The sequence below is a fragment of the Elephantulus edwardii genome, unplaced genomic scaffold, assembly GCF_000299155.1.
Source record: "Elephantulus edwardii isolate Elephantulus edwardi_28Jun2011 unplaced genomic scaffold, EleEdw1.0 scaffold00019, whole genome shotgun sequence".
Taxonomy (NCBI): domain Eukaryota; kingdom Metazoa; phylum Chordata; class Mammalia; order Macroscelidea; family Macroscelididae; genus Elephantulus; species Elephantulus edwardii.
The window spans coordinates 10115844-10131697 of NW_006399769.1; positions in this window are offsets into that span (position 1 = coordinate 10115844).

Genomic DNA, 15854 nt, shown 5'->3' on the forward strand with positions numbered 1-15854 from the left:
GTTTCAGTGCAGTATACATTATTGAACCCATCTTACTCAGTCTCTCCCCAACCTCAAGGACAGTCCCATTCTACAACAGTGGCATCATGTAATATTTGTCCTTTTGTGACTGGGATATTTCACTCAGCATAATGTTCTCCAGAGTCAACCATTTTGAATAATATTGCATGAGTTCTCAAATGGTATTTTTATTTCCAACTTTTTATGAAAGTGCCATACTGCCTTTCAGAGTGATTGCACCATTTTACACTCCTACTAACAGTGAACAAGGATTCAAATTTCTCTAAACCTTACCAACATTTGTTGTTTGCTACTCTGTTGAACTTTGCTATTGTTACTGGGGTGAGATGATAATATCCCTCATTGTATCCTGTCTTCTGCCTATATTTGTCAGCCTTTTTATATCATAGGCTAGGCCTTCTAAGCTTGATCCTACTTTGTCTTTTTTGATCTTTATGGTTTGGGCCTTTGTCCATAGGTCTGATAGCAATAGGCTTTTATTGTTTGTTTATTTTTTGTTTTAAGTTTTGATCACCAGCTAGGCCTTTCTTCTGCAGTGCCTCTGGGAGGGCTCAAACATCGAACCTTTCAGTTAGCAGACGAGTATGTTAACAATTTGCACTATTCAGGAACTAGTGCAAGTGCTGTGGTTCCTGGCTTCCTAAGCTGGTCAACCAGGAACCAATGACTTGTCTATGTCGGCCCTGGTATGGTCTAATGCCTTATCTGTGGAAGTTACGCTTGCCCCCCCCTTCACCATACCTCAATTACAATAATTTCCCTAAACTAGCTGTTGGGAAAAGATATTCACTTGGAATATTGACTATTCACTAAAAATCCTCACACTTGGACAAATAAACAGCATCATGATAAATTAAGAAAAGATTAAAGTTGTCAAGGATTGAATCCATAATCAACACCCATGGATGTAGCAGTCAAGAATTTCAATAACACACAGGTGGTGGACAATTCTGATGCAAAAGACCTCTTTGAAATGCTGAAGAACAAAGTCCTCATTTTGAAAACTAAGGTGTGCTTGACACAAGCCTTGGTATTTTCCATTCACTGCCTCATATGTGTGTGAAAGCTGGACAAAGAATGAGGAGTCCAAGAATGCTTGATGTCTCTGAGTTGTGGTATTGGTGAAGAACATTAAGTATACCACGGGTTGTCGAAAGAATAAACACATCTCACTTGGAAGAAGAGTAGCCACAATGATTATTAGAAGTGAAGACTTAATCTCACATGTTTTGGGCATGTTATCAGGAGGGGCCAGTTGCTGAAGAAGGACATCGTGTGAAGCTAAGTAGAGGGTCAGTGAAAAAGAGAAAAACCGTTTGCAAGATTGATTGTACAGTAATTGCATCAATGAGCTTAAGCACCCCTGTGATCTGCCAGGACTTGGAAGAATTTGCTTCTGCTATACATAGGCTCATTATGAGTCTGCACAGACTCAACAACACCTCGCCAGGAACAACAACTTCATTAAGGATCCCTGGTGGCTCAATGGTTAAAGAACTTGGGTACTAATCAATTGGTCAGTGGTTCAAATCCTTCAGCACCCCCACAGAAGGATGCTAAGGGAGTCTGTTTGCATATGGACTTGCATACAACCTTGAAAGCTTATGGGGCAGTTCTGCTCCATCCTGTAGGGTCACTAGGAATCAAGATCAACCCAATACAGAGAGCCTTTGTTAGCGAATATTTGCATTTTAGAGGGAGAGAACTGAGACTCACCAACTCAAATGTCAACCAGTCGAACAACTGAGTGGGAGTAGTAGGTCGGGAGACTGTGGTGAACTACCGGCATACAGCAGTATGGCCAGATTAGTTTTTTTGGGAGAAGCAGCTAAGAAATCCAGATACTTACATGCAGTTTAGCATTTTTAAGTCTGGGGAACTAGTTCAACTTAAAAAAAAAAAGCAAAAAAAACCCAAAACCAAACAAACCATACAAAACCCAACAACATTGAAAGGTCCAGGAAAAAAAAATAATCTGTTTGCCTTACTTTAGGCCATAGCACAGGCTGGGATACTGGTGACCTCTATGAACTGAAGCACCCATGTGGTTGTGTGTTGAGCACAAGGGTTCTTTCAAGATTACTTTTTTAGAGGAACCGATTTGGAACCGTTCATAAGTCCTGAGTGCGCTCTGGTAATCTGTAGCTGGGCTGCACCACTAACACGACGATTGAGTTTCTGGCAGTTTGAATCTCTAGCTTCTTGGGAGAAAGAGAGGATTGTCCTCCTGCTGATTTACAGCCTCAGAAAAGCAGTGGAGGCTTGGCTGTCAGTCCTGATGGCATGGTGACAAGCTTGAGCTTTTTTTGTGTCTGTGTGGTTCCTGAGTCCCTGAGTTGGGCATAGAATTAACTGCTTGATTACTGATGTAAAAGAAGGTTGGTGGCTTGCACCCACCCAGAGATGCCTCCGAAGATAGGCCTGGTGATCTGCTTCCAACGATCCCAGTCTGAATGTTTCTAGAGTGTGTGTGTGTGTGTGTGTGTGTGTGTGTTGTGTCTGAGGTCACACTAGCAGGGCTAGCCTGGGGCTGACTCTGACCATCAGAAATCCTGCTCCTCTCTACACCAGGGCTTTGGATGTCTGCCTGGGCTTTAAGGGGGAAACATCGAGTTAACATCAGTTAAGGCGGTGAGAGTAACAGGTCTCTTTTTCACGTGAGCAGGAACCATGCTTCCCTCTTTGATTTATCTCATTGCGTGGGGCCGAACGTGTGACTGCTGAGGGGAAATCTCTGGGCTTAAACTCTTGTTCTATTAGCTAGGTGTCTTTAATTTCTCTGGTCTCAATTTCCTCATCAGTAAAATGGGAGACTTAATAGCAACATACAGCTTGTAGAATGCTCAGTACAGTGTCTGAGGGAGAAGATTCTGCATTGGAAAAGTACCCATATGTGACTTCATTTTTAGAAGGTTTATGTGCTATGTCTTAAAATAGAGATTTATTTATTTAAAGCTTATTTTTATAGCTAGAGTTGAAAACACTAGTTCAAATGTTTCATTCATCATCTTCAAACCTGCTATTTTGCTGATAGCATGACCATTTTTACCTTTCCCCCAAGCATTCGGTCCTTCCTTAGTTCCCAGGGGTGATTTTCATGTAGGAGTCCTGAGATTCCAGGTGGTGAAATGTCATTAACCTTTTCCCCATTAAGTCTCTTGCTGCCCAATAGCATCTGCTTCGCTGAAATGCATTCCATCAAGTCTCAACCCTGGGAGACTGGCTCAGGAAGTCCCACTAAACTCCTGGAAACTAGTCTGCTGGGAAAGAATCCCCCTTTACAAGGGGTCCCATGTCTCTGTCTTGAATGTATGATCTTCACAATTACTTGCTATGTGTCAGAAAGCTGGACAATGATGAAGGATCATAGGAGAATTGATGCCTTTGAGCTGTGGTGCGGGAGAAAAGTACTGAATGTACCTTAAACTGCTAGGAGAACGAACAGGTTCACCCTAGAGAGGGTGAGACCAGGCTGCTCCCTGGATGCAAAGATTCTGAAGCTCCATCTGACATATTTTGGACATGTTGCAAGGAGGGACTAGTCCTTGGCCAGGGACATCATACTTCAAAGGTGGGGGGACAGTGCAAGAGAAGACGCTGGATGAGATGGAGTGGCTTAGTGACTGGGGTAATGGGGGTAAGTGTGTCAGAGACAGCGAGGTTGGCTCAGGATAGCGCAGGGTTCAGAACTATTGTACTTCGGGGCACGATGAGTCATAAGCAATTCAATGGCACATAACAGTAACAATAATAACAACTGCCAACTTTTTGCTTCCCTTCTTACTTACTGTACTTAGCCTACTTTCCCCCACCCAAATAAGAAGTTAACGAACAAACTGTAATAAAAGTTTACACAGTGAATTGGGTTGAGGTTGCCTTCTTGTCCTAAGGCCTTCTTTCATGTACACGGAGGGGCCTGCATTTCTTGATTACAGTCCACAGTGTGGTGTCTCTGAGAAGAGTCCTCTGAAAATGCCATGCATGGGACGAGGTCCATCCTTTGGAGCTCAGGTGGTATATTCTGGATATGGAGCCCCTTTTAACACTGCTAACAGAAACACTGGTGGTCTGAATCTACCCAGAGGGTCATCTTAGTAATGGCTTGGAACTTATTTCCCAAAATTCTACTACCAAAAATCCCATGGTGCACAAATCTACTTTGATATGGCTGCCATGAGCTGGAATCAAATAGAGGTCAACAGGATTTCTACAGGGCTGGGGGTGAGTGTGGTTATTTGGGTATAGAGAAATCTACCAGGTTGGGTGATAGGTCGCAGGGAGGGGGAGGGGAGCCAGGTTCCATGGCTAATCACCTTACATTGATAAAGTCAGCTTTCAGTCAGCTTTTTCCACCAGAGAGAACCACCTGCAGCATGGGTGTGACCAGAAGTGCTCAAAGAATTTGGCAGTGTTGTGGATAGGGAATAAGGGGTCACAATCTTCTGAGAGTTGATTTTTGGCTATGGGACTGTAGCTGGAACAGAAGTTTAAATCAAAATAAGGATTGCTTTGGGAGAAGACAAGCCAAGTGGCTATTCCTTGCATTGGTTAACTCATTACTTTTGAGCAGATTTCAACTTATAGCAACCCAGCGTAAAGAGTAGAACTGCCCCATGTGGTTTAAAGGCTGTGATCCTTTTGTTGTTATTGTTAGGTGTCCTGGGGTCCAGTACAATTAACAGCAATCCTGTGAGCAATGGATCTGAACTTTGCTCTATCCTGTGCCATCTTCATCATCATGGCTATACTTGAGCCCATTGTTACAATCCATTTAATGGAGGGTCTTACTCTCTTTTACTGACTGTCTACCTTTCCAAGTTGATGTCCTTTTCCAGGGACTGGCACCACCTTACAACATACCCCAAATATGTGAGATGAAGCTTCACCATCCTTGTTTCCAAGAAGCAGTACTCTGGCTGCATTGACAGTCCATGGAACAGTGAGTACTCTTCTCCCACACATAACTCAAGGCTTTGATTCTTCTTCTGTCATCCTTATTCATTGCCCAACTTTCAGATGCATAACAAATAACTGAAAAGATGACTTGAAGCAGGCACACCTTAGTCTTCAAAGTAACATTATTTCTCCTTAACATTTTAGAGAGTTTCTTGACATCTGATTTACCTAATGCAACACTTTTTAAAAAAAATTTATTGAGTGCTGGTGCCAAGGATGTTGATTATAAATCCAAGCAAGATGAAATCGTTGACAACTTCATCTTTTTTCCCCATCTATCATGATGTTGCTTATTGGCCCATTGGGAAGGATTTTTGTTTTCTGGAAGTGTTTCAAGTCCTCTTTGCTTTCAGCAACCAAAGTTGTGTCATCTGCATAATGCAGATTGTTGATGCGTCTTCCTCTCATTTTTATGCCACACTCTTCTTCATAAAGTCCAAATTCCCTAGTGATTTGCTTAAATAGGTATAGAGAAAGGATACAGCCCTGATGCACATCTTTGATTTTTGAACCATGTAGTATTCCATTGTTCTGTTCAGACAGCCGGTTTGAGGTCTAGGAATAGGTTTCACACGAACACAATTTAGTGTTTTGGAATATTCCTATCCTGATCCTTGTTAGCCATAAGATCCACACAGGGGTCCTTACAGAAACAACTCCTCTTTCTCAGAGTATTGACTGGTGAGTTTCAACCACTGTACCAGGGCTCCCTCAGTTGGTGGTCAGTTTGGTAAAATAGGTGCTTTCCAGCGACAGGATGTTAGGCTCACGGAAGCTGTGGGCGTGGGTGAGGCCAGACTGAATGGGCGAGGCAGAGCTGATCCTCCCAGCCTCCTCGGTTTCCTCCTGGACTCTCATCTGCTGACTGAGAGCCGAGAAGTAAGGGTTAAGGAGAAAAAGAATGTTCCCAGTCTCTGGGGATCTGCACTTTGAAAGAAGAGCTCGAGAACACGTGACAGGCGAGCCTCTTTTTCTGACCTGCAGAACTCCGGCGGCCAGGTTTGCGGACTTATCGACTCATCTCATCATGGGGCCTGGAAGGAGAGCCTGACCTTCAGCTTCCCCAGTCACCTGGTGTCTGGCTGCTCTCCAACTGCGATGACATCATTCTGAGATATGTAGAGAACTGCCCTTGGGGGCTTACAATGACCTGGCGTCTAGGCTCAATCCCAGGAAGACTAACGTGAGAGAGCAGCCTTCCAGAGTGCCCCGGCGGGAAGGCTGGGGAGCTACCACGCTGCTCCACCCGCAAACAAGCAGGGCTGCCCCCGAGAAGAGGCTCGGGGCTGGGAGGTGCGGAGGTCTTCCGAGAAAAGCGAAGGGCACTTACTTGCACACTTGTTTTTGTGTACCGTCAGAACGGAGCCATAGCTGATCCTCCAACAGGTTTTCAGAGGTTGTTAATCATATGGGAAGAGATTGCTTATCCTTCTCCAGCGGAGCAGCTGGTGGATTCGATTTTATGTTCCTTAGGGATTGCAGTACAATATCTTACTACTAGGCCACCTCAGTTCACCTAAAGAAACAGGACCACCACCACTGTTATTACCAGCACTGTCCTAGCTCCTCTACCTCCAGCACAAACGAGGTAGCCATGCTGGGGTCATTTCACAGACGGAGAAACGGAGGGTTCGGAAGGTTAAAGGACTTGCCCCCCGGAGCTCCGCAGCGGGCACCTTGGCCTTGGCGCCAGGGCCTCCGGGCGCTCTCGCCCGCAGCGCGCAGGCCGGGGGCGGGGCAGTTTCGAGGCTCCCGCGCGGGGAGCGGCCGCGTGGACCCGGAGTTGCCGGCGGGCCGGTTCGCAGGTGCGGAGTCCCGAGCGGGACGCGGAGGCCCCGCAGCTGTCAGGCGCCCTTACCCGGCGTGCTGCAGTCGTGAGCGCGCTGAGCGCGTACTGCGGGCGCAGAAGAAACGGCTGGAATTCCTCCCGGCCGCCCTCGTGGGGCCCCTCGGGGAAGATGCGTCCCTGAGGGCGGTGCAGGGCCCCGCGGAGAGTGTGCTGTCCCGGGGGAGGTCGCGCAAGAGCGGGGGTGGGGGGAGGGTGCGGGGGTGGGGACTGTCCTCTCTGCTCAGCGGGGGAGGTGCAGGGCCACTTCCATCAAGAATCTGGGCTCTCCCGTGACGGAGGCACAGGCCAGGCTTGCATATACATCCCCAGGGCTAGCCCTTCACTGGTCATCACTTGACTCTGTCATAGCCAAGAGCTGACAGGTTCGTAAATTTGGCCCCCTGAGCAGGGGTCTGCCAGAGGCCCTGCAATTTAGGAAGGCCACTAATGTCAGGATTACTGTGCAGGCATTTTTACCAGGACATGGTGACAAAGACAGGCAGTTGACATGGAGGGAAGGGACTTGCCAGGTGAGAGAGGCAGGCTTCTCAGGAAAATGTGGAGGCCAGGGGTGCAGCTTAGTTAGAGGCGGAGTGAGTTCTGAGGTTCAGAGGTGAAGCAATGACCTATGCCTGAGTAAGGAGGCTGCTTCCTGCTATGTGATTATGAAGAGAGAGTAGAAAGTCTTGGGGTCACCCAGAATTGGTGAAACTTCTCTTCCTAGTGATGATCAAAATATTTGGGTGGAAATTGGAAAGTTAGAAGATGAGCGGAAGGCCCTAAATCAGGGTCCTTGTAATGTCTACTCTTGAGGGGGTGGCCTGTAGACCTCGGTGATCCAGGATCTGCTTTCTGGCTCCTCTTCATTAGATGCTTGGCCCCAAGAAGAGCATTTAAAAGATCCTTTAGCCTGAGTTGCTAATGTAAAGGCAGCCCCTCTGGGGCTTAAATCACTGGCACTCAGAGAGAGAGGACCAGTCTCCTCCCAGGAGATTTACAGCCTCCAACCCCCCTTCTCCCCCCCCAGCAACAACTATGAGTGGGTTCTGACTCCACTGGCAATGAGATGAATTGACCTAAGTCAAGCCCCTCAACTGCCGCTTGTGATTGTTGCTGCACTAACGCTCAGCTGCCTGTTTACCCTTCTGGGATGCCCCCCCTTCGTTCTCTCCCTGCTGATTCCCTCTTAGGCTTCCAGCTCAATTGTTTTCTATTCTCTGTCAATTTACTCTTTATCCCATTAACTTCAGCTTCCTCCGTGTGCTCTTCCCGTCCAAACGTATTGCACCTTTCACCCTAGATTGTGAATATTTGTAAATGTATCTCCCAGTTAGCCAATACTTTGACAAAAACAGAGATTAACCAAATCTCCTGTGTCTTCATGGGCCTTGGGTCTAGAGTGGGGCTTGCCTTATAATACAGACATTGCTTAAATGTTTGTGGAATGAATGAAAGAAGGAAGAATTAGGTAAATACAGTATATAGAATGAGAGATCAGAGGAGAAGAAGGCCAGATGTGAATCCTGCAAGGAAGTTTTAACCTTTTTTTGCTAGTTGCTTGCTAGGCCTGGCCCTGCTCTCTTTCACCAGCCCCCTACGGATTGGCCTGATTTGGAGCGTCTGACATCATTAATTTTGGAAGGAGGCCCACTCTGAGCTTCAAACCATGATCCTAACTTTAATCTCATCTCAGATCTCACTCTTTTACCAGGGCCTCCAGGCTCAAAGCTTGATGTAGTTGTTGATATATGCCTGTTTCCACCCAAAGCTGGCCCACCTAGTTTCTCAGCCCTGAGGAGAGCTACTTCCTGATTCCCTAGGAAGTGGTGTTGTCTTCTCATTTAAAACAGCGAAAGATGGTGTCCTGGCTTGAGGTTGGGGCAGGATGGTGGTGGCTGTATCTGCTTACTCTGGAGTAGGATAGTCATGGCTTCAAGTTCAGAAGGTGGGTAGGGACGGACGGAAGCTCAGAAGTAGAGGAGGGACAGATGGAGTATGGGGGTTGGGAAACTGACTTGCGATCCCCTTCAGTCTAGATGACCAGCCAAAGTCATAGACTTCCTTGGGGGCCTCAGGATCCCCAGGCCTAGGCCTGAGGGGAGTCTCTGCAGTAAGTGCTGAGGAGACTTATACCCAGCCGTGTCCTGTAGCAGTAACCTCTCCTCAGTCAGGTCCGGGCAGGGGGCAGTGACCTGGGAAGGAGCAAGGTCATTTCCAACACTACCCACGAGGAGCAGACAGAAGCACAGACAGGTCATAGTGATCGTGTGGTTCTGGGAATTTTGGAAGTCAAAACCCCTACACTTTTCAAAAGAAAACGGAACAAAATTTGACATTTTTGCTCCAGAAACAGGAACTGACCAATAGGTTGCCCTCTGAGGATCACTTCCTCATTTTTCACACTGAATTCCTTCAGCTTTCTATTCTTTCCCCAGGGTTTGTGGCTCAGCAGGGGAGAGAAAGAAGGATGAAGGAGGGGTGTTCCTTTTTAAAGTAGGAGACCCTGAATCGGATGGGAGAGGACTTGGGACCAGGAGGCACATAGCACCTAATAGTTTCCAGTTTAGTTGTTATTTAATCTCTGGTGGGAAGAGACCTGCATCCTGGCTTTGAAGCACAGCCACATACACTCACCCTCACAGCAAACTCCCTTAGCACATTACTGCCTTTGCGTTGACAGAGCAGGAAGCTCTGGTGGCCGAGTGGATCAGGAGTTGTGCTATTAACTCAGAGACACATGATTCCGATCCACCAGCTACTTTGCAGGAGAAGGATGGGCAGTCTCCTCCTGTGCGATTTACTGCCTCTGCAAACCTGCTGGAGGGCCAGCTATGAGTTGGTCTGACTTGATGGTAAACAGCAACAACAACAGGTATCGAGAGAGCTTTGGCGGCCTAGTGCATGGGGAGTGGTGTTGCTAACACAAGGGTGGATCCTTTCTGGTGGTTTGAAGCCACCAGCACCACTGAAGGAGGAAGATGGGAGATCTCCTGTGTGATTTATAGCCTCCAAAATCTGCTAGAACCTCAGCTATATATTTCTGACTCCAATGAGAGAATGAGATAGACAAGGTGTCAGGGAGTTGCTGAATACTGAGTAAGGAAGCAGGGTTTTCTCTTGCAGAACTTAGAGTTGAATATAAGGATTTGGAATTCAGACAGCATTTCACTTGGGAAGCTGGTGAGAACAATTTGCCCAAGGTGAAGTGAGAGGCCATATGAAGTGGAAGAGAAAGACAGACCTTGGGAAGAAAGTGACATTAGCAGTGGACAGTGAGAGGCAGAAGGTCTTTTTACTAGCGGAATTCAAGGAGGAAAGATATTCCAGGGGGAGAGGATCAGCATCAGCAAAGATGCAGGTCTATTCAGGGATCTGGGACAGTTGTACAAGTGGGAACAGAGGATTTCTGGAAGCTACAGGGGGGCGGGGGCGGGGGTGCTACTTTGTTGAGGCCGATGGGAGTCAGAGTGAAACAGTGAAGCTTGGAGGACCACATGGAGGCTTTGACTGAACAGGCAGACAAACGTGACAGCCACATGTGTATGTGGCTGAAAGCTCAGAAAAAATGAGGCAGTGAGGAGGACAGAAAAGGGAAATGGAGGTCGCCATGCTGACGGCCAGACAATTCAAGTGCTTTGTGTTCCCCTTGGAAGGTACAGCTTGCTTGAAATTTGTCCTACTGATAAGGTCCTTTCTGGTCAGGGGTTTATGTCAAAAGCGGTCTCTGTTCTTGTGTGAATGACCAGAGCAAGGGCCACTGTGTGCAATCAGAGGACTGGATCCCCTCCCTCCTGGGCTGGCTCATGTCAGGAGAGAGCAAAGGTTTGCATTCGGAAGTTGGCATGACTTAAGGGCAGGCGGGCAGGACTGACAGGAAGGGACAGGCTCCTAGGGCAGCAGAGAAGAAAGGGGTGGTGAGCGGGTGCCAGGGGCCTAAGTGGGACTGGACAGAAATGACCCACTTAACCACACTGTTCCTGTGGCTGAAGGACTTGCTGTGTTGTGAGATGCCTTGGAGTAGCTCTGACTCCAGTGACCCCACGTGCAGCAGTCCTGCACCATCCTCACACACGATTGAACCCATTGCTGCAGCTGCTGGCGAGTCCGTCTTGGCAGAGGTCTTCCTTTTTATTTCCTTTTGACTCTCAACTTTGCTGAGCATGCCATTTCTCCAGAGTGGATCCCTCTCGATAACATACCCAAAGTATGTGAGAAGAAATCTGACCATCTTTCCTTCAATGAGCATTCTGGTTGCATGTCATTCAAGAGAGAATTCCATTTTTCTTCATTTCCCCCCACTGAGCCAGAAGTCCTTACAGTATAGCAATGGCAAATTCCACAGAGCCCAGCTCTCTATGGACGTGAACTAGTGGCTCGCTGGAGGAAAGTGCTCCGGAAGTTACGTGAGGGGAGAAGCCGCTCAGTGGCAGTGATGGCTGGGTTCAGTGTTTATCACATATCTCCTCACGACCACTGCTGACTGTGTGCGCCTGTGAATCCCACTTCCTGCAAGTCTGTATGGGTGGGCCAATTTCTCTCTGCCTTTCTCCTTCCCCTGGCTGCCCCATCTTTTCCTCCTCCTGTGGGGAATGCAAACATTGCACCAATTCCTTCTACATTTACTGAGTACCTTCATTGTGTCATGTGCTGTGCTAGGCAGGGAACACCAGGGCAAATAATGTTGATGCTTGAAGTGGTTAAACGGATTTCCATTCCCAGCTCCCGCAGGGGCCTGGAAATCCTGACAAAGGCTGATAGCCTGAGGGCCTACCTGACTGGAAGAAGGAATTTTCCCTTTTGTTGTTAGGTACCATCTAGTCCATTATGACTCAGAACAATAGATCAACAACATTGCTCTATCCTGCACCATCTTCATGATCTTTAGTCATGTGCAAGCCCATTGCTGCAGTCACTTTGACAATCATCTCACTGAGGGTCTTTCTCTACTTTTTTGCAAGTATGATGTCTCTTTCCACAAACTGGCTCCTGTTGACAACATGCCCGAAGTATGTGAGATGAAGTTTCGCTATCCTTGCCTCTAAAGAGCATCCAGGTTGAGCTTTCTCTGAGGTATTTACTTGTTCTTTTGGCAGTTGTTGTTATATACCATCAAGTTGGCTGTGACTCAAAGCAACTCATTGTACAATAATAGCTCAGAACCCTGTCCTATCCTGAGCCAATCCTAACCCTGAGGGAAGCCGAATATCAAATTTAATAATAGACCAAATGCTGTATCAGGAAATGAGGGAAGCTTAATACAAGCTGAAGGTCACATTGTGGCATTGGGGGTTCCCTAGGAGTTAACATTGTTCTTAGTTTGTGTCAAATGAACCCCTCCCTCTTGAAATTAGCATAAAGAGGAATTTGGCCTTATCTGTAAAAGACTTCACCATTATCCTTTGTTTTGTACTTCCTTGTGATTTTATTTTTTTATCTTAGGATTCTAAATAAATACTCAGAGAAGCATGGCTTGAGGTCTTCAGTCGAGAACTGCTGACCCCCTGTTTTATGCTCTCTGCTCTATCTCATGCCTGGCTGTTTGTCTCTTTATTAATAATTATAAAATTATTCTATTCTTTGGGACCCTCGGTCTGCAACATAACCCCATTTCCCCAGTCACTAAATCAATCCTTTTCATCTGGGGTCTTCCTCTCCTACATTGTCTCTCCACCCTTCCAAACATGATGTCTTTCTCCAAGGACTGGTCTCTCCTGGCCATGTGCCCTATGTATGTGAGATATAGCATCAAAATCCTTGTCTACAGGGAGCAGCTTGGTTTCACCCTCTCTAGGTCAGACCTGTTTGTTTTCATGGCAGTCCATGGCATGTTCAACACTCTTCTCCAGCACCACAGCTCAAAGGCATTGATTCTTCTATCATCCTTAGTCATTGACCTGCTCTCCGACGCATGGCAAGTAATTGCGAAGACCTGGCAGTATGTGACATATTTAATACTCTTCACCAACACCATAATTAGAAAGTGTCAATCCTTCTGTCTTCTTCATTCATTGTTCAGCTTTCACATGCATAGAAACTACTGAAAATACCGTGGCTTTGTTCAGATGTACCTTAGCTATTCATTGAACGTCCTTACTCTGGTATTTTAAGCACTGCGTGAAGATGAGACCCTCAGGTTGGAAGGCACTCAAAAAGTGACTAGGGAAGAGCTGCCACCTCAAAGTAGAGTTTAGTTTAATGACATGGATGAAAGACCTTCTTTTGCTGATGTGGCAAGGCTTAAAATAAGGAGAAACAGCTGCAAACAGCCATTAATAATTGGAATGTACGCATTGCCCTCATAGCCATGATGTTGTAGCGCCATCTTCTGGCCATATGTATACACAACGGGAACATACATGTTCACAAATAGGCACACATCTATACGGAGGAAAATTCACAATCACATTTAGAAATTGAGAGGTTAGCATGTTACCTTCCCATTTGTTGGTTTCAATTCATTGCCATTAACTGAGAACTGACTCATAGCTCTGTCCTTTGGTTTTCTGAGGCTTATTTTACATAAATTCCACGTGAAGATTGCCCATCTTTGTTCTGTGGAGTCGCTGGTGGCTTTGAACTGCCAGAGTGTCTACATCCATGGGTGGTGATGTTGTTGTATCCCGTAGAGCCAGATCCTTCCCATAGCTTACCCTCCGGAGGGTTTTCAGAGGCAGTTAATAGCACAGGAGGAGATGGCCCAACCTGACCATCCTTATCTGGTGGAGTGACTGGTGGCCTCGAACCACGTGCCTTGGGGATTGCAGTGTAGCATCTTGCAATTAGGCCATTAGATGGGCAAAGCTTTCACCCCATGAAGGGCTTTCAATTGCTGATGTGGCAAGATCCCAAAGAAAGAGAAGCAGCTGCAAATTAGTAATTAGAATGTGGAATACAGGGGTGGCCAAGTGCCACAGTGCAGCTCCCCACAGACGGCACCACCGGAGCGCTCTCCTTCCTTGGCAAGAGTGCAGTATTAGTCTACAGAATAAAACCAAATCTATATTTTTTTATATCAACTTTCCTCCAAAATTACTTTTCAGCCAACAATCCTGTAATGTTCAGTTGTCACCTGTGCCCTTTCAATGTGTCCTCCTTCCCCCCAGCCTGTTCTTTTATTAAAGCCACCTTCTCTATGATCCCTTATTTCTCCAGCTAATGTACCAGTTTCCTCTTCTGAACTTTCATGAGTTTGTGATGTTTAATATTTTTTTCCAAAGTGCATCTTTGCTGTCTTGGGTCGTGTGCTTTCTCCTGTTCTCACCTTCAAGCTCCAGGAATAGAATTTGTGCCTGATTTGTGTTCATACTTCCACAGCGCCCACAGCTGTGTGCAAAGCAGGGGCCCAGGAAGTGCGGAATGAATGAATGACACAGTCATAGACACAGGGAGGAAAACATGCACAGAAATGCAGATCTGTATACATGAATTCTTCCATTCTTGCAAAAATGGGGCATATGTAGTTGGAAACACAGAAACATACAGAGATAATGATGCCACTTAAACAAACCCCTTGGTTATTTCTTCTGTGTTCAGTCTATCCAAGTCCTCATTTTACTGGCTTCAGCAATTACTTCTGGAACAGATCACTCAGTTCTTGGTTTTTCCTTTTCCACTCTATCCAGTGGTCCCCTGGCTGTAGCATCCTACATGTCCCTTGCTGTCTTGACAAAATGTAGGGAAAAGAGAAATGTTGTTATATTTTTTTCTTCTTTTAATTTTTTTGTTTTATATTTGTTTGCATACAAAGTTTGTATATATTTCGGTTCACACTATCTTTCCTTCACATTGTGTTTCATACAATCGTTCTTATCATTATGTCTTATAAAATCAACTATCATTGACCTATTCCTAGCATTAACCTGTCTTTCCAGATCCCCTCTGGATCTAAGGAAATCTTTTAAATTATGCTTATGGAGAAGTATTGGCCATCCACCGCTGCAATAACAGGCCTTTGAAAATCCTATGTACAACAGAGCACACTTAGAGTGGATTAGCAGATATGGCAACTGAGGCTATGTCCTCAAATATGGAAAACAAAGGATGAGGAAGAATTGTAAACAGACAATAGTGATTGGAACGTGGAATGTGAGAAGCATGAATGTAGGAAAGTTGAACATTTTTAAGAAAAAAATGGAACAAAGAAATATTGACATAATGGGTATTGGGGAAATGAGATAGAGTGGCATGGAACATTTTGAAGCAGACAATCATATGATTTTCTATGCTGGTGAGGAAAAGTGGGGTTGCTTTTGTAATTGAAAAATAATTTCTAGATCCATCTTGAAATACAATGTGGTGAGTGTCAGGATAATATGCATACACATACAAGGAAGTCCAGTGAACATTCATTATCGTTCAGGTATATATACCAACAACCAGAGCCAAAGAGGAAGAAATAGAAGATTTCTACCAACTTTTGCAGTCAGAAATAGATCTAACATGCAATCAAGATGCATTAATAACAATGAGTGACTGGAATGCAAAAGTTAGGAACAGGGAAGAAGGTCAGTAGTCGGAAAACATGGGCTTGGTGACAGAAATGAGGCTGGAAATGGAATGATAAAATTCTGTACAGTTATTAATCACACATACCTTATATAAGAAAAAAAAAATGCAGACTATACTCATGGATTTCACCTGATGGTATGCATAGGAATCAGATCAATTACATCCGTGGAACAATCTCTGGAGAAGCTCTATATCAGCTGTGAAAATGAGGCCAGGTGCTGATTGTGGAACAAACGACCTAATACTCATGTTTAAGTTCAAACTAAAATAAACAAAGGTTAAATCAAATCCACAGGAACTAAATTTTACCTTAAGTCTATCCCACTCAAATTCAAAACCATTTCAGGAACAGGTTTGAGGCCTTGAACATGAATTAGAAAAGACCAGATGAGCTGCGGAAGAATATTGTAGTAAAGACAGCATGGTACTGGTACAATGACAGACACATAGATCAATGGAATCGAATTGAGAATCCAGGGATCAACCCATCTATCTATGGTCAACTGATCTTTGACAAGGAGATGAAATCAGTGAAGTGGGG